General features: G+C 44.2%; 1 protein-coding gene across 3 annotated transcripts in view; it reads left to right on the plus strand.

Moving 5' to 3' along the window:
• The first annotated feature begins 4,332 nt into the window (after positions 1 to 4,332).
• The window catches only part of slc16a12b (solute carrier family 16 member 12b), a 124,151-nt gene continuing 112,552 nt past the window's right edge, over positions 4,333 to 15,931 (plus strand). Inside the window, exon 1 of one of the 3 annotated variants that reach the window (XM_078413743.1) lies at positions 4,333 to 4,616. The gene's annotated coding sequence lies outside the window, so the exon portion shown is untranslated. Of the gene's footprint in view, positions 4,617 to 4,879; positions 4,964 to 5,251; positions 5,333 to 15,931 lie in introns of those variants that run through there. The other 2 variants (XM_078413742.1, XM_078413741.1) reach the window with 2 other exon arrangements.

Consider the following 15,931-nt stretch of genomic DNA (forward strand, 5'->3'; position numbering starts at 1 on the left):
GCTGTGACTACAGATGGTGCTGCAGCCATGATGGGGAAACATAAAGGAGCCACTGCTCGCATCAAAGAAAAATCCCAGAATTGCACCATTTTACATTGTTGTTTACATCGGGAAGCACTGGCTGCCAAGAAACTGAACAATTGTTGCAATGACCAGAAAAATGAGCTGGAAGAATTGTTGCAAGGTGTGGTGAAAATTGTCAATGCTATTGTCAACAACTTTCCTGTCTGAACAAGCAAAAAAATGTCAGCTGTTTTCAGAGCTATGCAAAGATCACATGCAAAGATCACATGATTCCCATCCTGCATCCTGGAAGAGTCCTTGAAAGAGTGCTGTTCCTGAAGAATGAACTGTCTGTATTTCTTACTGAGCAAGGTGACGTGAAAGCAAGGCATTTCAACAATGATTTTTGGCGGGCCAAATTGTGTTACATGACTTCTATTTTTGAACATTTGAATCGGCTCAACTTGTCACTTCAAGGTAAAGGAGGTGACATCTTTGATGTCCTTGGGAAAATAGAAGCCATGAAAATGAAGATCACCATATGGCATATTAACATGCGTAAAGGCAATCTCTCCAATTTCCCACATTTGGAAACCTTCCTCAAAGAGTGTGAGTGGGAAGAAAAGCAACCTGATCTGGAGAAAACACAGAAGGACATCATTTTCGACCATTTTAGTTGCTGACTAAAAGTTTTGAAACATATTTTTCTCAGAAGCATCTGCAGGACTTGGAAATTCAGATGTGGATTGTTAATCCTTTTATCAAAAGCCACATCAAGCAGGCAGATTTTGGGGAAATGTCAGAAGTGTTGATGGAGCTTCATTATGACTTCACTCAAAAATCATCTTTTGAGATGTACTCCTACTATGGAGACGATTGGGTTGGATGACTTGCTTTCCCTGAATACAAATCAATTGCCTTGAAGGCCCTTCAACCACTAGTAATCATGACAACAACTTTCCTGTCTGAACAAGGATTTTCGACCTTGGTAGAATTTAAATCCAAAAAACGCAGTTCATTTCAGTATGTTGACTCGGTAATCTGGGTTGCTTTGGAGAAGGAAATTGAACCTCTGTTTGAGAAGCTTGTCACAGGAGTACAGGAAAATCCTAGTCATTGATGATCAATGTAGAAGTATACTGCTTGTCATTTATTTGTGGTAAACATACACAATAAGAAAACATTGTTTCTAAGAATCTAAGTTCTAAGACATTTGTTTACTAACTTTACTTTGTGTAAACTAGAACAATTTTAATAATTTTTGTGTTCTTAATTTTTTTGTCACTCCTAGTTGGGAGGATGGGAGATATGGCCAGATATTCAGAACTGAGCAACAGTTCTATGATGATGTTTTGAGCATGCATGTGACATATACATGTCAGTACACATGCACAACTTTTAAAATACATCTGGTTGTGGAAGAGGCTGCTTCTGGAGAGAAGTATACCAAATATGGCAAATTGATATTTGGTGGTATTGTGAGTTTTCGTCGGGGAGAGTTATAGAAAGTTATATTAGTTTGATACTAATTTATGAAATCACATAGTCCATGGTTTTTTGAGCTAGTTTTCCAAGAAAATATTACTTTTCCAAGTAATCAAAGCTCGAAAGGGTAGGATGGGGCTGAAGCCCAGTGTTTAGACGTTGGAATGGTTTTTTATCATTCTAATAGAATAATTTTCCAACTCCAATGGTAATTAAACTTATTATTTTCACTCCTAGTGTTCTTTACATATTTTTAGGTTGTTCAAAAAGTTGAATAAAATACACACATAAGAAATTAGTTGATTTATGTATTTTGCTCATGTGACAAAATAAATTATATATAAAATTATACACAAGGGCGAATAGAGACGAAAATTTACCAAAAAACATGAGAAAATTTAGTCGAGGGTGAATGAAATTTTATGATAAAGACTTAAGGGTGAATGACACTGAAATAGTTTAAGAAGCACTGCACTAAAGGACATAAATTGCTGGATAACTCACTAGGGAACATGGTAGGTGACGTTTCGGATCGAGGCCCTCCCTGGAGAGTATGGAGAGTTGATGTACTGAAGAATATGGATAGGTGATGATGGATTGGGATGGTGACCATTTACCTTCCTAATAACGTGCTATATTTGTGTGTTAAAGTTTAGCGTTTCATGGATTTGGCCTCCAGGTCCTTTGGTACAGTAACATTTTTTGGTAGTTCCAGTCTTTTCTTGTACATGCTTCCTTTCAAAGTGGATAACTTCATATTTCCCCACAAAATACTCTATCTGCCAAGTTCTCATTGGCCCTTTGTCGGCTCTTTGTGTCCTTCTCACAATAATTTGTGAACCCACCTATTGTGAGATCAGCAAGGCAGATTATTCAATGATCAGTCTGGACCAGCTTCTAAGTCTTATTTACCTGACGTAGAACCTGATGCAGCAACAGACAAAAGTGAAACTGAAGCCTTCTTCGTTCACTCTTGAATTGAATTGAATAAGTTTATTGGCCAAGTATATATACATACAAGTAATGTGCCTTGGTGCTTTGTTCTTAAGTAACAACATGACATACAGTAAACAATTTAAAATAAATCATTATAATTTACACATGTGAAGAATGAAACAAAATGCCAGAGCAAAAGGAGGCTATGGACATTTGGTTGTTGAGCAGAGCTACTGCTCATGAAAAAAAGCTGTTTTTATGTCTTGCAAGTGAAAGGTTCAATTGCAACGTATCCAATATGTTGGAAGGAACTGCAGATGCTGGTTGACACTGAAGATAGACACCAAATGCTGGAGTAACTCAGCGGGACAGGCAGCATCTCTGGAGAGAAGGAATGCGTGAAGTTTCGGGTCGAGACCCTTCTTTAGAATACAAAGGTTGGGGGGAAAGTCAGCAGTGTGGACAAGAGACACAAACTAAGCACGTGAACACAAAGGGGGCAAAGCATAATCTGAGGAATTGTGAATCCAAGCAATTTCGAAAGGAAGATTAGAAACAAATAATATTTTAATGGTTCTCCCTGTGTTGGTTGATAAGACAGACTGTGGCCCCTGGTTCTGGACGCCCCAACATTGGGAACATTTTTCCTGCATCTAGGTTGTCTAGTCCTTTTATACTTTTTATGTTTCTATAAGATCCCCTCTCATCCTTCTAAACTCCAGCGAATACAAGCCCAGTCTTTCCAATCTTTCCTCATATGACAGTCCCGCCATCCCGGGGATTAACCTCGTGAACCTACGCTGCATTCCCCCAATAGCAAGGATGTCCTTTGTCAAATTAGGAGACCAAAACTGCACACAGTACTCCAGATGTGGTCTCACCAGTACAACTCTTTACTCCTACACTCAAATCCTCTTGTTATGAAGGCCAACATTCCATTAGCTTTCTTCACTGCCTGCTGTGCCTGCACGCTTACTTTCAGTGCCTGGTGTAGAAGGACACCCAGGTCTCATTGCACTTCCCTTTTTCCTAATCTCACACAATTGAAATAATAATCTGCCTCCTTGTTCTTGCCGCCAAAGTGGATAACCTCACATTTATCTACATTATACTGCATCTGCCACGCATATGCCCATTCACTTAACCTGTCCAAGTCACCCTGCAACCTCCTAGCATCCTCTTCGTAGTTCACACTGCCACCCAGCTTTGTGTCATCCGCAAACTTGCTAGTGTTACTTCTAATTCCATCATTCAAATCATTAATATATATGGTAAACAGTTGCGGCCCCAACACCGAGCCTTGTGGCACTCCACTCGCCACTGCCTGCCATTCTGAAAAGGACCAGTTTACTCCTATTCTTTGCTTCCTGTCTGTCAACCAATTTTCTATCCATGTCAACACCCTACCCACAATACCATGTGCTCTAATTTTGCCTACTAAGTTCCTGTGTGGGATCTTATCAAAGGCTTTCTGAAAGTCCAGATGCTCTAATCCAGATACGTTAATGTGCGGGGATTGCAGATCGGTGTGGACTCGATGGCCCGAATGACCTGTTTCTGCGCGGTATCTATGAACGAAACTAAAGAGAGGTTTTGAGAGGCAGGATGAGCCGGGGTGTTATTGAATGGCATTGAGGGATGGAGGGGTTGTGGGGTGAGCGCCAGCACTGACATTCCTTGCCTGAAACAGGGACAGGAGGTCCACTCCTATCAAAGACCCTCCCCACCTTGCTGTTTGTGCCAGCTTGCTTCACAGCTAAACGTCGCACCGTTCCCCACAACAAAACAACCTCCTCGCTTGTAGCAAGCCCCGCGAAAGCGTGCTTTATAAACGCAGCTTACTTATTCTGGGCTGGGTGTGTCAAATGAAAAGTAACTTCACGTCCCTGCTAATGAAGAGTGAGGGGAAGGGAGGGGGAATAACGTCCAGGGTTGGAGTCTGAGACACAAATAACAGGGTCTCTGGCAGCTCCCGGAGAGTCCGTGGGGGGTGACCACAAAGGCAGAGTCGTGGGGTATTAATGACCCCGCGCCCCGCGATTATTGACCCATTAATTATTTGTTAACGTTACGCAAGTTTCTTCGGCGGGCTGGCTTGGTCGGTGCTGTGCTCGGAAGCGACGAGAGTGTGTGCTGGGTCGGGTCGGGGCTGGGCTGGGCTGGGCTGGGCTGGAAGCAGTCTCACTGCCGGGGTAAGTAGATTTGTGCGGCATCATTTGCTCCGGATCGCACTCCTTGAAGAACTTTTCTAAACCCACTTTGTTTTCCTTCCTTGTTATCCATGAACGTGGAGGTTTGGCTGCTCGCTGGCTCCAAGCGGGCTGCCTCTGCCGGCCACTGCTCCACTGTCTGAAGAAGGGTCTCGACCCGAAATGTCACCTATTCCCTTTCTCCAGAGATGCTGCTTGAGCCGCTGAGTTACTCCAGCATTTTGTGTCCATCCTCCCCATGATAATGTCCTCTCTACCGGGGTGCGACGTTCACGTTTCCTTTACCTTGCAGTAGTTTAGCCGCGATGAGTTGTCATGATTTCTCGCAGGTAGGGAGGGGTTTCATCTTTGCACTCTGATTCTCTACAGTTCTTGTGTTAAATGTGTGTGTGCCCCGAGTTCGGATGATCCCGCGGACTGTTGGATCAAGCTGTACTTTGGGATGGTTGCCACACCGGGGGGGGCGAGGGCGAGGGTCCAGAGATAACAGCACAAGCGGAGAGATAGTCTGGAGGAGATTGTCCATCCAATTAGTGGAGTTAATGAAAGATCCCGGCCAGGGGTTTCTGCTCTCAGTGTGTTGTGCTAGTTCCAACGAGCAAACGCTGAATTCTCACGGGTCATTAGATTGGCCGCCCAGTGGCGTGGGACGTGGGCACTGATTGAGATCTGTGAATTCTCACTGTGCTTTCACAGCGGTAAAGGCATCTTTTAATCTCGCAAGTAAACCGCCGTCTATGTTGTGCTTCTGAGGTCTTCATCTAAATTATTATGTAAAACATATGAACGAAAGGGGCGGAGCGAGTTGGAGAAGGAGTGAGGCTTCATTTTGTGAGAGGGGAAATGAGGAAATGTTGTGAGCATGTAAATGCAAAACAAAATAAAGTTTCCGCTGAGCTTTTAGCAGGTGAGGACAAAGGTGCAGTTGCGTGGATGGAAGGGAAGGGATTTCTCTGGCTGGGGCTGGCTGTCATTGAACAGATGGGGAGTACTGTACATTTATTTATATTACTTCACGATATCTTCTAAGTATTTGGCCATTGACAGAAGGTGAGACTACTACAAAGACCACTCGTCACATCCTGCCTGCAGCTTCAGGGAGCTGAGTGGAATTTGATCATGTTTCTGCCCTGATGATTAAATCTTTGAACAATAATTGGGTTGGACACTGACATGTGGAAGTAATAATGAGTGTTATGGATATCAGGGTAAAATGGAGTAGTGGGCAAGCAGGAAGTCAATGAGGCAAAGAAATATGGACAGTTATGGGCAAACTTTTATAGTTTTGATATGATCCAATATTCGGTGTCAGAGTGAGGAGATGATGAAATGAGATATTGAGATGGTATTGGTAGTGGGGGAAAGATTGGGCAGCTACAATACAGGTGATTAATTTGATGCTGTTTGACAAGTCAAAATAAACATTTCAGCCTGCTGATTATGAATTGATGAAAAGCTGCACTCTGTGTTTTATTTTCTATTAATGAAACTGCTTTTGATATATTTAAGGTGCCATAATGTCATACTACAATAATTAAGATAAAACAATCTTTAAGTATTACTCTTTTGATAAGCAGTTGATGCTTGGGAATTTAGCTGGTGTTCCTATAATGGAATGGCTTGAAGAGCTGAATGGCCGACTCCTGCATCTATTGTCCATTGACAAGATTCATCTGATTGTAGAATGTGTGATCAAATGATGGTAATTATCTCTGCTACATGCCACATACATGAAGAACTGTTTCACAACAATCTGATCGATTTTGCACTTAGGTACTTTAAGAAATCTGGTCAAATCACAACAAAGTCTTAGGTAGACACAAAATGCTGGAGCAACTCAGCGGGTCAGGCAGCATCTCTGGAGAGAAGGAATGGGTGACGTTTTGGGTCGAGACCCTCCTTCAGACTGAAGAAGGGTCTCGACCCAAAACATCACCCATTCCTTCTCTCCAGAGATGCTGCCTGACCCGCTGAGTTACTCCAGCATTTTGGGTCTGCCTTCGATTTAAACCAGCATCTGCAGGTTTTTTTTTCCTACAACAAAGTCTTGATATCATTCATGCCATGATCCATGAACAGTATCGACACGAGTGTGCATGGCTTCAGTCATAGAGCGATACTGTATGGAAACAGGCTGTGTGGCCCAACCTGCCCACACCGGCCGACATGTCTGCATTTGGTCCAAATCCCTCCAAACCTGCCCTATACATGTGCCTGTCTAACTGTTTCTTTAATGTTGGGATAGTCCCAGCCTCAACTACCTCCTCTAGCAGCTTGTTCCATACACCTACCACCCTTTCTGTGAAACAGTTACCCATCAGATTCCTATTAAATACTTTCCCCTACACCTTAAGCCTATGTCCTCTGGTCCTCAATCACTTACTCTGGGCAAGAGGGTTGTTGTTGGTTTGGGTTTGATCTCTGGAATATTCGAATAACTTTAAAACTTAAAGTACATTCGGAATCAATATTTTATTTGAAACTCGGGCTATAAGCGATGTCCTTCAGAGATCATTATATCGGTTGGCTTCCAAGCCTACATTTCCATCAATCAGGCCTGACTGACAGGCAATGTAATAAAAAGGTACAATGGATGCTGTTTTATCCCAATGATAGACACAAATGCTGGAGTAACTCAGCGGGACAGGCAGCATCTCTGGAAAAAATGGATAGGTGGAATTTTGGGTTGGGACCCTTCTTTAGATTGATTGGAGGTTGAGGGGGGAGATGTGTGTGTGGGGGGGGGGGGGGGGGGAGACTGGAAGCAAGAAAAGACCAAGGCAAATCAGGGCCAGCAACAGATAACCTCAGGCGGGGTGGTTCCCCGATAGGCTGATTGTTGGATAGGGAAGGTGTGATCACGAGGGATATCACCAAATGCTGGAGTAACTCAGCAGGTCAGGCAGCATCTAGGAGAGAGGGAATGGGTGACATTTTGGGTCGAGACCCTTCTTCAGTCTGAAGAAGGGTCACGATCCGAAACATCACCCATTCCTTCTCCTAGATGCTGCCTGACCTGCTGAGTTACTCCAGCATTTGGTGATACCTTCGATTTGTACTAGCATCTGCAGTAATTTTCCTACACAAGAGGGATACATCTTTGTGAACTGTGGAACTGGCTTACTGACTTTTAGTGGGGAAAGGGGGACAAGGCAGAGGAGAGTGTATGTAGAAGTTGCCTAAAATTAATCAGTGTTCATGTCACTGGGTTGTAAGCTACCCAAGCGATATACGAGGTGCTGTTCCTCCAATTTGTTGGTGCTGCTTTGACATAATGAATGATTAAGGGATATTCTCCAAACCTTCTTGGGGAAAAATCCAATATCTCCAATGCCTTTACAGATAAATGTGGAAACAGGCCCTTCGGCCCACTGAGTCCTTGCTGACCATTGCCAGTCACGGTGGCGCAGCGGTAGAGTTGCTGCCTTACAGCGAATTCAGCACCAGAGACTACGGGCGCTGTCTGTACGGAGTTTGTACGTTCTCCCCGTGACCTGTGTGGGTTTTCACCGAGATCTTCGGTTTCCTCCCACATTCCAAAGACGTACTGGTTTGCAGGTTAATTGGCTTGGTAAATGTAAAAAACTGTCCCTAGTGGGTGTAGGATAGTGTTGGTGTGCGGGGATCACTGGTCAGCGAGGACCCGGTGGGCCGAAGGGCCTATTTCCGCACTGTATCTTTAAACAAAACTCGTACATTATCCTACACACTATCCTACACACTAGGGACTAACATTATCCTACACACTAGGGACAATTTACAATTTTTACTGAAGCAAATTTACCTGGGAAAGCGGCGCATCCGGGGAAAACCCACGGTCACGGGGACAACGTACAAACTCCGTACAGATAGCACCTATAGTCGGGATCAAACCCGGGTCTTCGGCGCTGTGAGGCCGCAACTCAACTGCTGCGCCACCGTGCCGCCCCAACATTTTGGCATTCCCTGGCTCAATGATTGTTGATCCATTACCATAAGGACATACTCCATGACTGAATTGTTAATAGTTAATGACATCATTTTAGTGAGGTAATAAACTTACTTTTAATCCCCACCACCCTCACCCCAAATGTGGGTGGGATTTAAACTAAGAAAGGAATAACTAAGAAAAAACAAAATCAAACCAGGACAGAACCTTCATAGGGAATGGCAGGGCTCTGGGGAGTGTTGCAGTCCAGATATCTAGGAGTGCAGGTGCATATTCCCTTGAAAGAGATGTCATAGTTTCATATGGTGGTCAAGAAGGCTTTCGGCAGATTGGCCTTCATCAGACAGGGTATTGAGTAGAGAAGATAGACACAAAAACTTGGAGTAACTCAGCAGGACAGGCACATCTCTGGTGAGAAGGAATGGGTGATGTTTTGGGTCAAGACCCTTCCTCAGACTGGTCAGGGATAAGGAAAACGAGAGATATAGACGGTGATGTAGAGAGATAAAGAACAATGAATGAAAGATATGCAAATAAGTAGAAATGATAATGAAACTGGACATTGTAAGCTGTTTGTTGGGTGAAAATGAGAAGTTGGTGCTACTTGGGTGGGGGAGGGATAGAGAGAGAGGGAATGCCAGGGTTACTTGAAGTTAGAAAAATCTGTCATTCATTGTTCTTAATTTCTCAACATCATCGTCTATATCTCTCGTTTCCCTAATCCCTAACCAGTCTGAAGAAAGGTCTCTACCCGAAACGTCACCCATTCCTTCTCTCCAGAGATGCTGCCTGTCCTGCTGAATGACTCCAGCTTTTAGTGTCTATCTTCTGTTTACACCAGCATCTGCAGTTCCTTCCTACATATTGAATGGAGAGATTGGGGTGTTATGTTGCTGAGGCCACACTTGGAGTATTATGTTCAGATTTGGTGGCTATATGGAAGGAAGCAACATCTCGGGAGAGAAGGAATAGGTGACATTTATGGATGAGACCCTTCATCTGACTGTCAGGATAGACTGAGTCTAGACATATGAAAGGGTAAGTTTTAAAAACGACAGAGCAAAGCTGACAATGATCAAGGAACAATAGAATGGATCATTGTTGGCTGAGGGGAAGCCATACAAACAGTAAAATTAATCAGGGGGACAGTGAAACTAGTTGGAGAAATAGGGTGGGGGAGGGATGGAGAGAGAGGGAAAGCACGGGCTACTTGAAGATAGAGAAATCCAAAATCACACCAGTGAAATATGAGGTGCTGTTCCTCCAATGTGGCTTGGGCCTCACTCACTCTGATAGTGGAAGTGGGAGTTAAAGTGTTTTGCAACTGGAAAATCACATAGGCCACTTTTCTGGCAGTGAGTTGGGGTAAATGGTAAATCACATACTATTGGATTTGGTCAGTAAAGCAGCCCACGTGTCCTTGATTCATTTTTTAGTTTCTGCCTGTAGGTTGTGTTTCCCAAAGTGAACAGTGGTATGCACTATTCTGTTCATCAGGCTCGTGGCTGCACAGTAATGATCGTCAGCCAGCAATGTCAGCAGAGTTGCCGCAGGCCTCTAGGCCCAGCCCACCCAGCTGTGTTGCTCACATGTGGATGTCTGTCATCTGCCGAGCTCCCTGTAACAATCAGCCGATTTTCCTCTCATCATATTCTCCAGAGGTGGCCCCTTGCCCTGCAACAATCCCCTTGCCCTTGTGCTCTGTGCGAGACTGTGAATGCACACGTTGCAATGTCTGACATCATACTCCCTCCCACCCATCCCCCTCCAGTCCCTGATCATTTTTTGTTACAACCTCCTCCTGCGGTCTGATTAGACCATCACTGTGGGTTGTCTAGGAAGGAACTGCAGATGCAGATTTACACCAAAGATAGACACAAAATGCTGGCGTATCAGGCAGCATCTCTGGAGAGAAGGAATGGGTGACGTTTCGAGTTGAGACACTTCCTCAGACTGAGGGAGGGTCTCGACCCGAAATGTTGCCTTTCCTTGTATGTAGAGATGCTGCCTGACCTGCTGAGTTACTCTAGCATTTTGTGTCTATATTTACTGAAAGTTGTTGTGAGGCTGATGTGTTCAAAATTGTAAAAGGTTTTTCTTCTTCTTGCGTTTGAGGCAGCAGAAGTTATGAAGCTGCTTCTGCTTCTGCTGTCTCTGTTTGTTGTCGTTCGCCTGACTGAGGTCAGTTGACAAGCCTGACTGAGGGCTCACCACAGGGAGGTCGACAACATGAGCCCCTAAAAGGTTTTTGATGGAGTATGAAGTAGTTCCATTCGTAGGAGGGTTAATCATCACAGGTCACAGGCTTAAAATTATTGCCTTGAAAATATATTTCCTTCCATGACAGGAATACATTGCCTGAAAGTATACTGCAAATAGACTTGATTGGAATTTACCATGCCCAAATAGATTGGACCTAGTGGTCATAAGTGATAGGAGCAGAATTAGGCCATTCGGCCCATCAAGTCTACTCTGCCATTGAATCATGGCTAATCTATTTTTCGCTCCTAACCCCATTCTCCTGCCTTCTTCCCGTAACCCCCAACACTCCAATCAGGGAAGGGGTTATTGGGAGGAGGTAGAAGGTCACAATTTACTCATGGCAGCAGAATAATCACGATGCATTAGACTCTGTTGCCTACATTGTGCCAAAGATGTATCGGAAAGTATCAAGACATTTTGGGGAATGGGAAAGATCCTCTTGTTCTGGTCCATATTCAGACAAATGTCATATTCACAGAACAACTTCTTCAAATCCATTCACATTCACAGAGGAGAAAGACAGCAGGGTAGAAGAACTTGGGGCAGTCAATGGAAGTGTCTTGAGAGCAGTCAGTGTTACTGTCGAAGAAGCACTGAAGGTACTGTCGTGTATGAAGGTAGACAAATCTCCAGGGCCTGATCTGATATATCCGAGGACATTGTGGGAAACCAGAGAGGAAATTGGCTGGAGCCCTGGTTGAAATCTACGAGTCGTCCTTAAATACAGGAGAGGTGCCGGAAAACTGGAGGGTGGCAAATGTTGTGCCTATTCAGGAAGAGCTGCAGGGAATTCTGGGAACTATAGGCCGGTGAGCTTAACATCTGTAGTTGGAAAGTTACTGGAGAGTATTCTGAGGGATAAGATATAGAGGCATTTAGATGGACAAGGGCTGATTAGGGACAGTCAGCATGGTTTTGTACGTGGGAGGTCGTATCTCACAACTCTGAGTTTTTTGAAGATGTGACCAAAAAGGTCGATGAGGGCAGAGCTGTAGATGTTGTGTACATGGACTTCACAAAGCATTCGACAAGTTTCCGCATGGTAGGCTGCTCTGGAAGGTTAGATCGCATGGGATCCAAGGAGAGATAGCTGAATTGATAGAAAATTGGCTCCATGGAAGGAAGCAGAGGATGATGGTGGAAGGTTGCTTCTCGGACTGGAGGCCTGTGACTAGTGGTGTGCCTCAGGGTTCGGTGCTGGGCCTGTTGCTGTTTGTCATCTACATCAATGATTTGGATGAGAACATACAGGGCAAGATTACCAAGTTTGCAGATGATACAAAAGTGGGTGGTTTTGCAGATAGCAAAGGTGATTGTGAAGAATTACAGCAAGATCTGGATCGATTGGCCAAGTGTGTTGTAGAGCAGATGGATCTAGGAATACAGGTGCATGGTTCCTTGAAGGCGGAGTCATAGGTGGATAGGGTGGTCAAAAAGGCTTTTGGCACATTGGCTTTCATCAGTCAGAGTATTGAGTATAGAAGTTGGGAGGTCATGTTGCAATTGTATAATACGTTGGTTTCAAAGATCTTTTATTATCACATGTACCAATTAAGGTTCAGTGATATATTACCATACAGCCATACAAAAAAATAACAACAAGACACATAGCTACATAAAAGTTAACATAAACATCCACCACAGTGGATTCCCCACATTCCCCATGAGGCCGCGTTTAGAGTATTGTGTTCAGTTCTGGGTACCATGTTATAGGAAAGATGTTGTCAAGCTGGAAAGGGTACGGAGAAGATTTACGAGAATTTGGCCAGGACTAGAGGGTGTGAGCTATAGGGAGAGGTTGAGTAGACTGGAGCTCTATTCCTTGGAGTGCAGGAGGATGAGGGGTGATCTTCTCAAGGTGTATAAAATCAGAAGAGGAATAGATTGGGTAGATGCACAGAGACTCTTGCCGAGAGTAGATGAATTGAGGACCAGAGGACACAGGTTTTAGGTGAAGGGGAAAAGATTTATTAGGAACCGAGAGGTGTATGGAACAAGCTGCCAGAGGAGGCAGATGAGGCCGGGACTATCCCATCGTTTAAGAAACAGTTAGACAGATACATGGATAGGACAAGTTTGAAGGGATATGGACCAAATGCCACACTGTATCACTCTATGACAGCACAGGAACGAGTTCTTGACTTTGCATGTCCATGATTCCAAGTTAAACTAACCCCTGTCTGCATGCTCCATTGCCCACATATCTGCGTACCTATCTAAACACGTCTTACATGGCATTCCCATCTCTGCCTCACTGCAGACCTCAGGAGGTATGTTCCACGTACCCACCACTCCTGTCCTGCACGTCTCCTTTAAAGTATGCCCCTCTCACATTGAAGATGTGTCCTCTAGTCCTTGATGTTTCCACCTTGTATGGGTTGGGGGGGAGGGGGGGAACTGTCCACTGTATGTCCAATATTCCATAGAAAACAATGCAGTTTTGTCCAAACTCTCCTTCATGACTAATATCCTCCAATCCAGGCAGCACTTTTCCACCCTTTCCAAGGCTTCCACATCCTTCCTTTAATGGGATGACCACAACTGCACACACTGCTCCAAATGCAGTCTAATCAGAGTCCTACAAAGAGGGTAGACAGTGTGAGTATAGGTAGTTAGGAAAGGGCCTTGAGAGAGGTAATCTCTCGACTGCCCGCAATGCCATGTGGTGGTGAGGGCAGAAATACAAGCACAGCCTGAATGAACATGTGGCAGAGGAGCCGGTGCCAGGGCTCATGTTTTTGGATCATTGCCTCTGTGGATTCCGATTTGTATACCCCTCAGTCTGGTTCGGCAATCACTGAGTCGAATACAGCACTGTAGTTCAAAACCTTTGTCTTCCACGGGACTCTCTTCTGCTCCACTTGTTCAAACTCTCACCAGAGTGGCACGAATAGAGCAGAGACAGACTGAGCAACATACAACTGGTCACATATTTACAGTTCAATACAGCAGATAGTAACTTTCTTACCGGTAGTAACTTCTTGGACCAATCACAGGCAGGGCACGTGCACACTAGGTGTCACATGGTTTCATAAAAAAGAAACAAAACTCCGTGATGTCATTACCATTAATTCTAAGCAGCCATCTTCCAGTCTCAGACTATCCCTACTCCTGTATATTCCCATTCCTTCCATTAACCATTCTATGAGAACTCCTCATGTTCCTTCTAATCTGATCTCCTGAGGTGACTTCTAATCTTCCCAACCCAATACATATTTCAGAATAGCCAGAAGTACAAACATACTGACCATGGCAATCCCCAGGTACATTGCCATATTGATTACAGTGCATCTCTTTCACATGTGATGAATTCCACAAATTCACAACTCTCTGGGTGAAAAAGTTTCTTCTCACCTCAGTTTTAAATGGCCTCCCCATTATTCTTGGACTGTGGTCCCTGGTTCTGGACTCCCCCAACATTGGGAATTTTTTTCCTGCATCTAGCTTGTCCAGTCCTTTAATAATTTTATACGTCTCATAAAGATCCCCTCTCATCCTTCTAAACTCCAGTGAATACAAGCCCAGTCTTTCCAATCTTTCCTCATGTGACAGTCCTGCCATCCTGGGGATTAACCTTGTGAACCTCCACTGCACTGCCTCAATTACAAGGATGTCCTTCCACAAATTAGGAGACCAAAACTGTACACAATAGTCCAGATGTGGTCTCACAAGGGCCCTATACAACTGCAGAAGGACCTCTTTACTGGAAGAGTTGGGTTGGCATGTGATATGTGGATCCAGATAAGGAGGGTGGAGTTTATCATTTGGGAGTATTTCCCACCTATTGGTAATGTAGATAATTTTATTGAAGAACCTGTTGAACTGGTTGGTTTGCATAAAGTGTAGGTTGTATCATCTGCAGCCAATCGAGGTTTAGCTTGAATCTATTGGCGTGGGACAGGACAGAGAAGGTTCACAGAATAAAACAACCCAAATTATTTTATAACAATTTTAAATCATACTTATTTCATGCAAATGACCCCTATTTCCCTCATCTCTTTACTGGCAATCCAAAACTCACACCTGTGCCAATTTGATTGATGCAACCTTGTCTGTGGGTGTACCGCCCAACCTGTCAGAGTCATACAACGTGGAAACACATGCTTTGGCCCAACTTGCCCAAGCCAACCAGCATATCCCATCTACACTAGTCCCACTTGCCTGCATTAGGCCCATGTCCCTCTAAACCTGTCGTATCCATGTACCTGTCTAATTGCTTCTTAAACGTCGCGATGGTCCCTGCCTCAAATCCCTCCTCCGGCAGCTCATTCTGCCCATTCTCCTGTCAGATTCCTATAAAATCATCCCCTCTTCTTAAACCTTTGCCTTCTGGTTCTCAAATCTCCTACTCTGGGCAAGAGGTCCTGTTTGTCTACCTGATCTATTCCTCTCATGATTTTATATGCCTCTATAAGATCACCCTTCATCCTTCTGTGATCCAGGGGATAGAGTCCTAACCTGCTCAACCTCTCCTTATAGCTCAGTCCTTCGAATCCTGGCAGTATCCTTGTAAACCTTCTCTGTACCCTTTCCTAACAATATCTTTCCTATAACATGGTATCCAGAACTGTACACAATACTCTAAATGCTGCATCACCAACGTCTTATATAACTGCAACTTCTATACAGTACTCTGATTGATTAAGGCCAACGTGCCAAATCTACTCCACCATTCAATCATGGGTGATCTCTGCCACCGAATCCCATTTTCCTGCCTTCTCTCCATAACTACTGACACCTATTCTAATCAAAAACTTTTCTATCTCTGCCTTAAAAATATCCACTGACGTCAAGTCAAGTCAAGTCAATTTTATTTGTATAGCACATTTAAACACAACCCACATTGACCAAAGTGCTGTACATCAGTTCAGGTACTAATAAACGAACATACAATGGCACACAAACATAACAGCACAATACATAAACAGTTCACAGCGCCCCCTCAGAGGGCCTCAAACGCTAGGGAGTAGAAATAGGTTTTGAGCCTGGACTTAAAGGAGTCGATGGAGGGGGCAGTTCTGATGGGGAGAGGGATGCTGTTCCACAGTCTTGGAGCTGCAACCGCAAAAGCGCGGTCACCCCTGAGCTTAAGCCTAGACCGCGGGAT

The sequence above is a fragment of the Rhinoraja longicauda genome, chromosome 16, assembly GCF_053455715.1.
Source record: "Rhinoraja longicauda isolate Sanriku21f chromosome 16, sRhiLon1.1, whole genome shotgun sequence".
Lineage (NCBI taxonomy): Eukaryota > Metazoa > Chordata > Chondrichthyes > Rajiformes > Arhynchobatidae > Rhinoraja > Rhinoraja longicauda.